Genomic DNA, 14909 nt, shown 5'->3' on the forward strand with positions numbered 1-14909 from the left:
GCCAATTCGACACACACACACACACACACACACACATGCACAGAATGCATGCGCTAAATATCACACTCAGTAATCAGGAATGCTGATTACATACACACGCAACACACACACACACACGGTTTCTGTCTGGGTGAAATACAATCTCGATGTTGGTCTGTGGCTTTCTTCTCTTTCTTTCCCCACCTCCCCGGAGCTGCAATGCTGGTCCTTGCCCTCCACCAAGCCCCCCCTGCTCCTTCCCTCCTCCCCTCCTCCCCTCCCTCTCCCAAGACTCCGGGTGGGTGGGTGGGTTTGATCTGGGAGGAGCTGGCAGGTCTGCTGGGCCAACAGCCAGCCGGAGAAAAGAGGGTGGGATTATCTGGCAGGGAGGGAAAGGAGGATCGTGCCAATCTCAGCAAGGAGAGAGAGGTGGAGGGGCGGGGGGGATCTTCCCCGGTATTTTATGCAGTGGGGCTGGGGGCTTCCGTGATGGGGAAAAGGGTGTAGGATAGAAGACCCGAGGCCTTGAGAGAGAGCTGGACTGGGAGGACCTGAGTGGGGGTCCCGGCAGTAGGGAAGAAGAAGAAGAAGAAGAAGAGTATTCGGGGACTTACAGAATGCAAGGGCTGGCTGGAAGGGACCCTGAAGGTCTTCTAGTCCAACCCCCAAGGGCCCAAGGCATGCATCCTTATACCATCGTCCCCCAAATGGTGGTCTATTTTTTTTTCTTGAAAACTGAGAGGGAGGGAGGGGGGAGAGAGAGATGAGGGGTCCTCGGGGCTCCCTGAGGTTGGTTGTGTTCTTGTAGGTGTTTCAATACCCATACTGGGCAACATTATCGGTGGGTGGGTGGGTGGATGGAGGATAGACAGATACCATGAATGGATGGATGGATGAGAGAGAAAGAGAGAGGGGTAGAGAAATGGTAGATAGGTAGGTGGGTGGGTGGATGGATGGATGGATGATAGACAGATACCATGAATGGATGGATGGATGAGAGAGAAAGAGAGACAGAGAAATGGTAGATAGGTAGGTGTGTGGGTGGGTGGATGGATGGATGGATGATAGACAGATATCATGGATGGATGGATGGATGAGAGAGAAAGAGAGAGATAGAGAAATGATAGGTGGGTAGGTGGGTGGATGGATGGATGATAGACAGATATCATGGATGGATGGATGGATGAGAGAGAAAGAGAGAGGTAGAGAAATGATAGGTAGGTGGCTGGGTGGGTGGGTGGGTGGATGATAGACAGATACTATGGATGGATGGATGGATGAGAGAGAAAGAGAGAAAGAGAAATGGTAGATAGGTATGTAGGTAGATGGATTGATGGATGGATGGATGATAGACAGATATCATGGATGGATGGATGGATGAGAGAGAAAGAGAGAGAGAGGTAGAGAAATGATAGGTAGGTGCGTGGGTGGGTGGATGGATGGATGGATGGATGACAGACAGATATCATGGATGGATGGATGGATGAGAGAGAAAGAGAGAGATAGAGAAATGATAGGTGGGTAGGTGGGTGGATGGATGGTAGACAGATATCATGGATGGATGGATGGATGGATGGATGGATGAGAGAGAAAGAGAGAGGGAGATAGAGAAATGATCGGTAGGCGGGTGGGTGGGTGTGTGGGTGGATGAAAAGACAGATATCATGGATGGGTGGATGGATGAGAGAGAAAGAGAGGTAGAGTAATGATAGGTAGGTGGGTGCGTGGGTGGGTGGATGGATGGATGGATGGATGATAGACAGATATCATGGATGGATGGATGAGAGAGAAAGAGAGAGAGAGACAGAGAAATGGTAGGTAGGTAGGTGGGTGGGTGGGTGGATGGATGATAGACAGATATCATGGATGGATGGATGGATGGATGAGAGAGAAAGAGAGGTAGAGAAATGGTGGATGGATGAATGAATGATAGACAGATACTATGAATGGATGGATGAGAGAGAAAGAGAGACAGAGAAATGGTAGATAGGTATGTAGGTAGATGGATTGATGGATGGATGGATGATAGACAGATACTATGAATGGATCGAAGAGAGAGAAAGAGAGAGGGGGGTAGAGAAACGATGGATGGATGGATGATAGACAGATACTATGAATGGATGGATGAGAGAGAAAGAGAGACAGAGAAATGGTAGATAGGTATGTAGGTAGATGGATTGATGGATGGATGGATGATAGACAGATATCATGGATGGATGGATGGATGAGAAAGAGAGAGAGGGGTAGAGAAACGGTGGGTGGGTGGGTGGATGAAAGATATCATGGATGGATGGATGGATGGATGGATGGATGAGAGAGAGAGAAATAGAGAGATGGTAGATAGGTAGGTAGGTAAATGGATGAATGGATAGATGATAGATATCATGGATGGATGAGAGAAAGAGAGGTAGAGAAATGATAGGTAGGTGCGTGGGTGGGTGGATGGATGGATGGAAGGATGGATGAGAGAGAAAGAGAGAGAGAGGTAGAGAAATGATAGGTAGGTAGGTGGGTGGATGGATAGATAGATAGATAGATAGATAGATAGATAGATAGATAGATAGATAGATGTAGATAGGCACAAACAGACAGACAGATATGATGGATGGATGGATGGATGGTGGGATGATAGACAGATATCATGAATGGATGGATGAGGGAGAAAGGGAGAGGTAGAGAGATGGTAGATGACAGAGACTGACAGACCATGGAATCAAAACACTGGAAGGGACTTCAGAGGTCATCTAGTCCAACCCCCTCCTGGAGCAGGAGACTCCCTATAGCCTTTCAGACCAAAAGGTGTTCCAATCCCTCCTTGAAAGCCTCCCACAAGGGAAGCACCCAATGATTCTGGTGGCAAGCCATCCCGCAGGCTACTCGTTCTCAATCGCTGCCATTCCCCCCTTGGAGTTCGGGGGTGGAAATCTCTCTGGGGGGGAAGGATGGCTCCTTGCCCCACCTCCTAATTAATAATGGATCTGCGATGAATGATGGATGGTTTCCTGTGGCCTTCTGACCCTCATCCACCTCGGCTGTTACCGGATGTTCTCGTGACAGGCTGTACGTTTTATTTCACTTAAGGAATAGGGGGGGGAGAGAGAGAGACCCCCGGGGGAGGGGGCTTTTAAATTGAGATACCCTCCCCTTCCTTTCTTTTACAGCCACATCAAGGAAAGGACTCATGTTTCTGTCCATTAAGCAGAAAATTTGTAGCTCAGGGTTGAAACGAAGGCACCTTGGGTGGGTTTCCTGGCAGACATTTCATGACCCTGCTGGGGAATATCATCAGTGCTAGAAGGGTGTGGGGTTTGCAGGTGGGGGGAGGAGGAGGAGGAGGAGGAGGAGGAGGAGGAGGAAGATGATTCTGGGTTGCTTGGTGCTCTCTGAGCTTGGTACTTTTCTTGCAAGACGTTTCATGACCCAACTAGGTTACATCACCCGTGCTCGGTGAGTTCTCACAGAGCACCAAGGATCCTTTCCTTCTTGTCCATTCCTGGCCCCAGCGAGATTTTGGCGTTCCCTCAAGCCGTGGCTTAAACCTGGCTTAAAACATCCCTTCCCACATTACCACCATTCGAAGCTCAAGCGAGGACGGAGAGTTGGCTTGATGGAAGGGCAGCCGTGGTTGGCTCAGTTTCAACCCCAGTTTCACCCCTTTTTCTGGGACCCCAGAACACGCCAAGCCCCAAGATTAATAAGCCAAGATGCATCGTAACCAAGCTGAGCCCCATTTATACCCGTGCAGCTGTTGCACGGATTGGGTTTGTGCTTCTAAACCAGCTGATAAAACAAACTTTGCAGGGACCAGATTTCCCCATCCTGGTTTGGGTTGAAGGGTGCAATTTAACGGTGCAATTTGAGTTTTTTTTTTTGGGGGGGTGGTGTTTTTTTTTCTTCTCTTCCTTACCCATCCTGGTTGATTCTGGAGGCGTTAGGGTTTAAATGTTGGTCTTTTTATTTGTATTTTTTTGTATTTATTTTTTTTTAGCAATTGGGGTGGCATTTTAGGATGCCTTCTGGCCTGTGAAAATAGCAGCTTGAAAGCATCTAGACAGAGATAAATTACTCAGTGGGAAGAGGTGCAAAAGAAGGAGGGGAAAAAAAAAGGAGAAAAAAAAAGATTTGGGGAATGGGAGAGCCAGGGAAAAGTCACTTTTTTGGCTAATTTAGAGGCTCGGTGGTCTTGCAAAAGAATTTGGGACCAAGGTGAGGCGGGACGCTGGGCACCCCAAAAATCTTCCTCTTGGCCTTTAGCGCCTTCTGGTCTTTTTTTCTGCAGACTCTGTGTGTGTGTGTGTGTGTGTGTGTGTGTAGATGTGTGTGTGTGAACAAATTTAGCTGGCTTTTTGAAATGGCTTGGAATGAAACTGTCTCTGTCCGCCCCACTCCAAACTCCCCGAAACGCATTTGCAAAGTTTCTTGGAGAGTTGAACATGTGAGTTTTGGGGGATGTGGGGGTGTTGGGGGTGGCAGACTCACGTGGCCAGCCTGATGTCTGAAGCAGGACTTGTGAATTTGGGGGTGGGGTGGGGGTTTTATAGACAGACAGACAGACGGACAAGCTGCCCGATGTCTGTGGGAAAGGCACAATTTTGCAAGTTTGGAAGAAGAGCTGGGGGTGTTTTTGTGTGTGTGTGTGGGGGGAACCAGCAGGCTTGGAGGGTAGCAAAGAGAACACTGGGCGCTCAGGGTTGAAGGGTGAGGTCCGTGGGGGGTCTCTTGAGCAGGGGCTTGTTTTATGAGCCAACTGGGGAACATTATGGGTGGTAGAAGGAGGGAGGTGGGGGAGGCAAAAAGGATTGTGGGTCCTTGTTGCTTTCTGAGCTGGGTGGTTTTCTTGCAGACATCTCAGGACCCAACTAGGGAACATCATCAGTGCTAGAAGGAAGGAGAGTTTGCAAGGAGGAGGAGGAGGAGGAGGAGGAGGAGGAGGAGGAGGAGGAGGAGGAGGAGGAGGAGGAGGAATACTGTGGGTTCCTTGGGGCTGTCTGAGCTGGGTGATTTCCTTGGGGACGTTTCATGACCCAACCAGGGAACATCATCAGTGCTGGAAGGAAGGAAGGGAGGGAGAGGAAAGGACTGTGGGGTCCTCGGTGGTCTCTGAGCTGGGTGATTTCCTTGCAGACATTTCCTGACCCAACTAGGGAACAACATCAGTGCTAGAAGGAAGGAGAGTTTGCAAGGAGGAGGAGGAGGAGGAGGAGGACTGTGGGGTCCTTGGTTGCCCCGAACTTGATGGCTTCCTTGCAGACGTTTTACGACCCAACTAGGGAACCTCACCAAGGCTAGAAATCCATCCTCCCTTCTCTTCTAGCCCTGATGACGTTCCCTAGGTGGGTCATGAGACGTCCGCAAGAAAAACCACCAGGTGCAGAGAGAAGAACAAAGCTTTGAGGTTTGGGAAAGCCGCGGGGCGGGGGGCAATTTCTCAATGGAATAGGCCACGAGGGCTCGTGTTCCAATTGGGCCCCCATTGGCTGGGGCGGGGGATGCTTGGAATTGTAGTCCACCCATTTCTCCAGTTGTGCCAAGGACGAAAAACCCAGATGTAGGAGTTGAAATTCGCCCAGTGAGGCAGTGGTGTCTGTAGAGATCTAAGTTGGTTTGGCCACCAGTTCCTCGTTTAAGGACGCCCAAGTTCTGCAGTGAAGGGAAAGGGGGCCACATGGAATAGCTTCCTCCGAAGAATCAAGGAACGTCTCTTAATATTAAAAAAAAATCAATTCAGTTCGATTAAAAGGCTGCCAATAAGACCCCCTCTCTTCCTTCCAACCTTCCTTTCTTTTCTTTTTTACTTCCCCTTTCCTCCCCCCACCTCCATCCCTGGAGGCTTTTAAGAAGAGATTGGACCGCCATCTGTCAGAAATGGTGTAGGGTGTTCCGCTTGGGTGGGTGGGGGTTGGACTAGATGACCTACAAGGTCCCTTTGAACTCGGTTACTATTCTGTTATTCAGAAATTGTGGGAGCTTCAAGAAGAGATTGGACTGCCATCTGTCAGAAATGGTATAGAGCCTCCCGCTTGGGCAAGGGGGTTGGACTAGATGACCTACAAGGTCCCTTCCGGCTCAGATATTCTATATTCATTGGAACAGAAGTTGCCTTCAGAAGTTGTGGGGGCTCGATCCCTGGAGGCTTTGAAGAAGCGATCGGACTGCCATCTGTCAAAAATGGTGCAGGGCTTCCCGTTTGGGTGGGGGGTGTTGGACTAGATGACCTCCAAGGTCCCTTCCAACTCTCTCAATCTATTAAGGATGGATCTCTTTGTTGAGGCTGTGGGAGCTTCATCCCTGGAGGCTTTCAAGAAGAGATCGGACTGCCATTTTGTCAGAAATGGGTGTAGGGCTTCCTGCTTGGGCGGGGGGGTTGGACTAGATGACCTCCAAGGTCCCTTCCCACTCTGGCATTCTATATTCATTGGAACAGAAGCTGCCTTCAGAAGCTGTGGGAGCTCGATCCGTGGAGGCTTTCAAGAAGAGATTGGTGGACTGCAATATGTCAGAAATGGTGTGGAGGGTTGGGAAGAGGGGGGTTGGACTAGATGACCTACCAGGTGCCTTCCGACTCTGATTATCTGCTACCCCCCCCCTCCCCGCTTCCGGTATTCGTGATCTTGCGAGACGCGGTGTTCTTTAGCGACAGGATCCGAAGGGGGAAGAGTGGGGGTGTAAAAAAAATAGAAAAAAAACCCCAGGAGGAGGGATGTTTGTGGGTGACACGGTGTGCCTGAGTGTTTTACACACCGCGTGCTTCCTTGCCATTGATAATCGGTCCCTGGTTGTGCGTCACTGGCGTTTGTGTGTGTGTGTGTGTTCCTGCACATAAGGAAAAAGCAGAACGGAAGATGTGTGTGTGTGGGGTTGCTGGGTGAACGGGAAGGTGGGGGAGGGAGAAAGAGTTTTTTTTTGGGGGGGGGGAATCTTTGGAGGGGTGGTGACATCACCGCCAGGGGTGAACTTTGACCCCCCCCTCCCCAACCCTCTCCCCCAGCCGGTAGATGGGCGGGAGAAGCAGCTGGGGAGTGGGTTGCAAGCAGGTAACATGGAATGCAATTTTATTGAGTGGGTGGGACATCAAGAGGAAGAGGCTGGACTGCCGAATGTCAGAAATGGGGTAGGGTCTCCCGCTTGGGCCTGGGGAGGGGGTTGGACTAGATGACCTCCAAGGGTCCCTTCTGACTCTTGTTAGGATTCTGTTATTCCGAAATGATGGGAGCTTCATCCTTGGAGGCTTTCAAGAAGAGGCTGGACTGCCAAATGTCAGAAATGGGGTAGGGTCTCCCGCTTGGGCCTGGGGAGGGGGTTGGACTAGATGACCCCCAAGGGTCCCTTCCGACTCTTGTTAGGATTCTGTTATTCAGAAATGATGGGAGCTTCGTCCTTGGAGGCTTTCAAGAAGAGGCTGGACTGCCGAATGTCAGAAATGGGGTAGGGGTCTCCCGCTTGGGCAGGGGAGGGGGTTGGACTAGATGACCCCAGGGTCCCTTCCACTCTGATTATCTGTTATAACGGAAGGCTGGGGCAAGCAAAGGGAGGGTTTGTACTAGGCATGGGTGTGTCTGTGGGAGAAGGTGGATGGGTGGCCCCCACACATACACACACCCCTCCCCGGATTTCTTTTTAGGGTGCAAACCCCTAAAATACAGGCAGCCCTCGACTTACGTCCACCATCCAGCTGGGGTTTACCTGCCGCTGTTCTGCCGAATCACTCCAGGCCTTTAAGTGAGTCGCAGGAGAAGTGAAGCGAATCTGGCTATTCCCCTCCCCGCTTGACTGAGTTTCTTTCTTTCTTTCTTTCTTTCTTTCTTTCTTTCTTTCTTTCTTTCTTTCTTTCTTTCTTTCTTTCTTTCTTTCTTTCTTTCCTTTCTTTCTTTTTCTTTTTCTTTCTTCCTTCCTTCCTCATTCCCTTTCTTCTTTCCTTCCTTCCTCCCTTCCTTTCTTTTCTTCCTTCCTTCCTTCCTCCTTCCTTTCCTTCCTTCCTTCCTTCCTTCCTTCCTTCCTTCCTTCTTTCTTTTCCTTCCTTCCTTCCTTCCTTCCTTCCTTTTTCTTCCTTCCTTCCTTCTTTTTTTTTCCTTCCTTCCTTCCTTCCTTCCTTCCTTCCTTCCTTCCTTCCTTCCTTCCTTCCTTCCTTCCTTCCTTCCTTCCTTCTTTCCTTTTTCTTTCCTTTCTTTTTGGGCCCTGTCAGACGAGCTGTCCCGTCGTTATTAAGCGAAGCATTCAGAGAATTCCGGCTTCCCCTCCAACCCCAACCCCTCTTGGGAGCACGAGACCGTCATACATGCGAGCCTGGGTGCTCCGCAAACGGTCATTAAGGGTGAAAAAAAACTCAGCCGTGAGTCTCTTTGGCCCATGCTGTTGTAACTTCAAACGGTGGCGAAAGGAACGGGTTATAAGTCAAGGACTCCCCTGTATTATTGGTTACAGGAACCGGGCCTGGCTAGTGTAGGGAAGAGAAGGACCAGGGGAGACAGGAGAGCATCTTCCAGTATTTGAGGGTCTGCCCCAGAGAGGAGGAGGAGGGGGTCAAGCTATTCTCCAAGACCCCTGAAGGCCAGACAAGGAATAATTGATGGAAACTGGAGGCTTTCAAGAAGAGACTGGACTCCCATCTGTCAGAAATGGTGTAGGGTCTCCCGCTTGGGCAGAAGGGGGTTGGACTAGATGACCCCCAAGGGTCCCTTCCAACTCGGTTATTATTCTGTTATTCAGAAATTGTGGGAGCTTCATCCTTGGAGGTTTTCAAGAAGAGACTGGACTGCCATCGGTCAGAAATTGTATGTAGGGTCTTCTTTGGAACAGGTTGGATAGATGACCTCCAAGGTCCCTTCCAGCTCTATTCTGATTGGTGCAACCTGGAAATAAGGAGAAACTTTCTGACCGTGAGAACCATCAACCCATGGAACAGAAAGTCGTGGCAGCTTCATCCCTGGAGGCTTTTAAGAAGAGATCGGACTCCCCTCGGTCAGAAATGATGTAGGGTCTCCTGCTTGGGCCAGCGGGGTTGGACTAGATGACCTCCAAGCAGGGGCGAGATTCTACCCGTTCAGACCAGTTCTATAGAACCGGTTGTTACGATTCTGTGCAGTTTGGAGAACTGGCAAATCGCGCTGCTGGCTGGCCCCTCCCCTCCTGCAGATGTCTGCTTTCTGGCTAATCTAAATCGCCGAGAGGCCCAGTCAGGGGGTTGTTATTTAGGGGTTTTGGGGGTGGGTGGAGGGAAATGGCTTGAGAGCAGAGCCGAACCTTCCTTAGGACTGAAGCATCTATTTTCCAGTGCAGACTCAGGCAGTAGATTGCAGAAAGGCAGATCCCTGAATGAATCTGCAAGCAATTCATTCAGTCTGCTTTGCCTGATTTTGGGGTAAAAGTTGCTCTTTTTTTATATCTATATATAAAAAAATTCAATATTTACATAAATATTTACAAATATTTACATATTTCACGCCCCAGCCAGTCATGTGACGACCAAGTCACACCCATAAATTAGGCCCTGCCCACAGAACCGGTTGTTAAGAAATGTGGATCCCACCCCTGCCTACAAGATCCCCCCCTTCCAACTCTGGTTACCTGTTATCTGTATCTCCTTCCTAGGGTCTGCCTTTCCTTGGTTATCAGTTTGGTGGCTTCACGGTGGGACATTTGTTAGTTGTTTTGAATAGAATAGAATTAGAAAGAGAATAGAATATAGAATAGGATGAGAAAGAGAATAGAACAGAATATAGAATAGAATAGAATATAGAATAGAATAGAATATAGAATAGAATATAGAATAGAATTAGAAAAAGAATAGAATATAGAATAGAAATGAGAATGAGAAAGAGAATAGAATAGAATAGAGAATAGAATAGAATTAGAAATAGAATTGAATATAGAATAGAATAGAAATGGAATAGAATATAGAATAGAATTAGAATAGAATATAGAATCGAATATAGAATCGAAGAGAATTAGAAAAAGAATCGAATAGAGAATCGAATATAGAATAGAATAGAATTAGAAATAGAATAGAATATAGAATAGAATAGAAATAGAATAGAATATAGAATAGAATTAGAATAGAATAGAATAGAATAGAATATAGAATCGAATATAGAATCGAATATAGAATCGAATATAGAATCGAATAGAATTGGAAAAAGAATCGAATAGAGAATTGAATATAGAATAGAATAGAATTAAAAAGAGAATAGAATATAGAATAGTAGAATAGAATAGAAGTAGAATAGAATAGAATATAGAATCGAATATAGAATTGAATATAGAATCGAATATAGAATAGAATAGAATTAGAAATAGAATATAGAATAGAATAGTAGAATCCGAATAGAAATAGAATAGAATAGAATATAGAATAGAATAGAATAGAATAGAATAGAATATAGAATAGAATAGAATTAAAGAGAATAGAATATAGAATAGAATAGTAGAATAGAATAGAATTAGAAATAGAAATAGAATAGAATAGAGAATAGAATAGAATATTGGAATAGAATATAGAATAGAAATAGAATAGAATATAGAATAGAATAGAATACATTATAGAATAGAATTAGAATTAGAATAGAATATAGAATAGAATTAGAAATAGAATAGAATTAGAAATAGAATAGAATAGAATAACAGAGTTGAAAGGGCCCTTGGAGGTCTTCTAGTCCAACCCCCTGCCTAGGCAGGAAACCCTACACCAACCACTTCAGACAAACGGTTATCCAACATCTTGTTAAAAACTTCCTGTGTTGGAGCATCCACAACTTCTGGAGGTGAGTCGCTCCACGAATTAATTGTTCTTCCTATCAGGAAACCCCTCCTTAAGTTGCTTCTCTCTCCTTGATTGACTTTTGGGGTGGGGGGGGGGGGCTTAGGACGGGACTCGAACTTGGGACCCCAACCCAGTTTCAGCCCGGGTGCTTCTAACTCTGGCGTCCACCTGGGGTTGGGTGGTGTGCTTAGAGTTTCTGGGATAGAACGAAGGGTTGTGGAGACACGTCTAGGGAGGAGAAGGGGAAACTGAGGCACCGGGATCTCGGCCCTGGGTTCGAGGCAGGAAAGACGGAGGGCGCGTGAGAAAGCCAGTGTTCTTCCATGAGGTAAACTTGGTTTGTGGCGGGCCATAAGAATGATGGTTTGGGCCTGTGAGAGGCTTGTTAGGCCTCTGTTTGGCTCTCGGGGTGGGGTGGGGGAGTGCTGTAAGACCCTCCTCCAATTTGTTCTCGACTTACGACCGCCGTTGGAAGCGGTTGCTAAGAAAGGTGATCGTTAAGAGAAGCAGGTTTGATTCTACGGCCTAGTTCACTACGCTCGTTCAGCAAAACGCTGCTGTCGTTCTGTGAATCAAACGGTCCTTAAACAAATCCGGCTCCCCCCTCCCATTGGCTGCAAAACGGGGATCGCGCGACTCTGGGATGCTGCGACCATCGTAAATATGAGTCAGTCCTTGACTTAGTGACCGTTCGAAGTTACGACGGCACTGAAAAAAGGGACTTAGGACCATGTTTCGCACTTGCAACCGTCGCTGCCTCTCCTTGGTCAAAATTCGACAACTTGGTAACTGATTCGTATTTATGACGGTCGCGGCATCCCCGGGGATCATGTGATCCCCTTTTGTGACCTTCTGACCAGCAAAGACAAATGGGGAAGCAGAGTTTTGCTTAACGACCATGTGACTCACTTAACAACTGCAGCAAGAAAGGTCGTAAAGCAGGGCAAAACTCACTTTGAGCAATGTCGGGAAGCCGGATTTGCTTAACGACGTGCGTCTAACTGAACAACTGGAGTGATTCGCTTAACGACAGTGGCAAGGAAGGCTGTAAAACAGGGCAAAACTCAAACTGAACCAATGTCTCTCAAAATGATGGCCGTATATATGTCCAGGACTCCCTGTAACGTGCCAAGCGCTGAAAAATATTCTTTTGGGGGTCACGCGATTGTGTGTGGGGGGTTTCCTGCGATTATGTTCAAGGACTTGGCTGCAAGTGACTGTTTTTTCCCCCCAGTGCCGTCGTAACTTCGGAACGGCCGCAACTTCGAACGGCCGTAACTTCGAACAGGCGCAAATCGAGGAATATCTAGTGCTGAGTTGGTTTCATGAAACTCCCCAACACTTTTTTTCCTTCTTTACCCCAAAGCCCTGATCGGAAAGTCTGAACTGAGCGGCCATTTTGGTCACTAAACGAACGGTCGTAACTTGAGGACTACCCGTTTTATTTTATTTTATTTTTATTTTTTAAAAATAGACCCTTGAAGCCTTCTTTTCTCCAAGGCTGGATTGACAGAAGGAGATTTCCCAGATCTTTGCTGCTGTGTGTGGGAATGCATCGGCAGGCCTCCGGTTTGATTGCATTCTCATTAGGGACTAGAAGCTTGAGTTCTGTTTTTTTTTTTAAAAAAAAAAGAAAATGGTGGTTGTTATGGGATCCTTTGAGGCCTCCCAAGGCTTTCTTGGACAGGGGAGGGTGGGGGTGGGGATTGGGTAATGGGTGGGAGGAGGGTTTGAGTTGAGGGGGTCCACGCAGTCAGAGAGCAGCTGACTGAGAAAGGGACAAAAAAAAGGATAGAAATTCAGGTGCAATCTCCAAATTTTGATTTTTCCTGCGGAAAGGAAAGCTTTTCATACAATCTCTTTCTTCAAAGGAATCTCCTTCCTTCCTTCCTCTCTTCTTCTTTCTTTCCTTCTTTCCTCTCCTTCCCTGTTCTCCTTCCTTTCTTCCTACCTTTCCTGTCTCTCTTTTCATTCCTTTCTCCTTCCTTCTTCCCTATTCTTCCTTCCTTCCACTCCTTCTTTGTTCTTCCTTCCTGCACCTTCCTTCTTCTTCCTTCCTTCCTTCCTTCTTTCCTCTCCTTCCCTGTTCTCCTTTCTTTCTTACCCTTCCTCTTTTCATTCCTATCTCCTTCTTTCTTCCCTGTTCTTCCTTCCTTCTTTTCCTTCTCTGTTCTTCCTTCCTGCCCTTTCCTCTTCTCATTCCTTCTTTCATTCCTTCCTTCCTCATTCCTTCCTTCCTCATTCCTTCTTTCCTTCCTTCCTCCCTCCCTCTCTTCTCATTCCTTTTTCATTCCTTCCTTCCTCTCCTTCCCCTTTCCTCTTTTCATTCCCATCTCCTTCCTTCCTTCCTTCCTCTCTTCTCATTCCTTCTTTCATTCCTTCCTTCCTCATTCCTTCTTTCCTCCCTCCCTCCCTCTCTTCTCATTCCTTCTTTCATTCCTTCCTTCCTCTCCTTCCTTTCCCTCTTTTTATTCCTCCTTTTCTCCTTTCCTTCCTTCCTTCCACTCCTTCCCTCTTTTCATTCCTATCTCCTCCCTTCCTTCTTCCCTGTTCTTCCTTCCTTCCTTCCTCTCTTCCCATTCCTTCCTTCCATCCCTTCCTTCCTCCTTCCTCTTTTCATTCCTACCTCCCCCTTCTTCCCTCCCCTCTTCTCATTCCTTCTTTCCTCTCAACCTTGAAAGCCCTCCCCCTGCCCCCCTGCGCGCACTTTCCCACGTTCCTCCCTCGTTCCCATCCGCCTCGGCTGCCTCCCGGCTGCCATGGCAACCAGGGATAACGGGATCTGGGATGCGTAGGGGGTTATTTTGGGCAGCTGCACAACGCCCTCCCCCTCCTCCCCCTCCTTTCCTGCAGCCCCCTCCTTCCCGGAGCCTTCTCCTCCCCCAAACAAAGGGGCTCCATCTCCTCCAGGACACGCCCCCCCCTCCTCACCCTCCGACCCTGCCCCCAACGCCCCCCCCTGCCTTCCTCCTCCTCCCTTCCCATCTCTCATCTCTGCCCCTTGGTTGACTTTTATGGGTGTTTTTCCTCCCTGGAGTCGAACTGAGAGTTGAATCAAGACTCATCTGCGTGGTCCTTCTAAAAGAAGGAGGGCGAGAGTGCCTCTGAGCATGCACGGGGTGCCTGGAACGGCCGGAAGTTGCGCGGATGGCACTTTGTGTGTGTGTGTGTGTGTGTGTGTGAAGGGGGGTGCGTGGGTCGAGGTTGGCAGGAAAAGCGACGCTGGATCACAATTGGCCGGGCTGCGCTGGGCAGGACTCTTGCTGGTTCAAGGGCAGAGATCCTTCCTGGTGCCAGAAGGGATCCGTGCCCAGCGCCGGTGCCCGCGCTGTGCCCTCCCTCCCTCCCTCCCTCCCTTTCTTCCTCCCTCCCTCCCTCCCTTCCTTCCTTCTTTCCTTCCAGATCACAATTGGCTGGGCAGGATTCCTATCTAATTGGGGGCAGAGATCCTTCGTGGAGCTGTAAAAGATCTATGCCCAGTACAAGCACTGAGCCCTCCCTCCTTTCCTTCCTTCCTTCCTTCCTTCCTTCCTCTCTTCTCATTTCTTATTTCCTCTCCTTCCTTCTTCTCCTTCCTACCTTCCTCTCCTTCCTGTTCTCCTTCCTTTCTTCCATCCTTCCTCTTCCCTCTTCTCTCCCTCCCTCTCTTCTCATTTCTTCTTTCCTCTCCTTCCTTCCTCCCTCCCTCCCCTTTCCTCCTCTCTCCCTCCATCCCCTCTCTTCTCATTTCCTTCCCTCCTTCCTTTCTTCCTCCTCCCTCCCTCCTTCCCTCCTCTCTCCCTCCATCCCTCTCTTCTTCCTTCCTTCCTTCCTTCCTTCCTTCCTTCCTTGCTCCTCCTCTCCTCTCCTCCTTCCTTCCTTCCTTCCTTCCTTCCTTCCTTGCTCCTCCTCTCCTCTCCTTCCTTCCTTCCTTCCTTCCTTCCTTCCTTCCTTCCTTCCTCCTCCTTCCTTCCCTCCCTCTCTCCCGTCTTCCCTGTTCTCCCTCCTCCCTTCCAGATCACAACTGCCTGGGCGGGATTCCTACCGGATCGCGGGCAGAGATCCTTCTCTGGTGCCGGAAAGGATCCGTCCCCGGTGCTGGTGCCCAGTCCCCATCTCTGCATCGGCACCCAAGTCCAGAATCCCATCTGGATTCCTTACAGCTTCCCAGGAGGGCACCTTAACAGAATACAGA

This window comes from Pseudonaja textilis, chromosome Z (assembly GCF_049901715.1).
Source record: "Pseudonaja textilis isolate UNSWEBS1 chromosome Z, rPseTex1.2, whole genome shotgun sequence".
Lineage (NCBI taxonomy): Eukaryota > Metazoa > Chordata > Lepidosauria > Squamata > Elapidae > Pseudonaja > Pseudonaja textilis.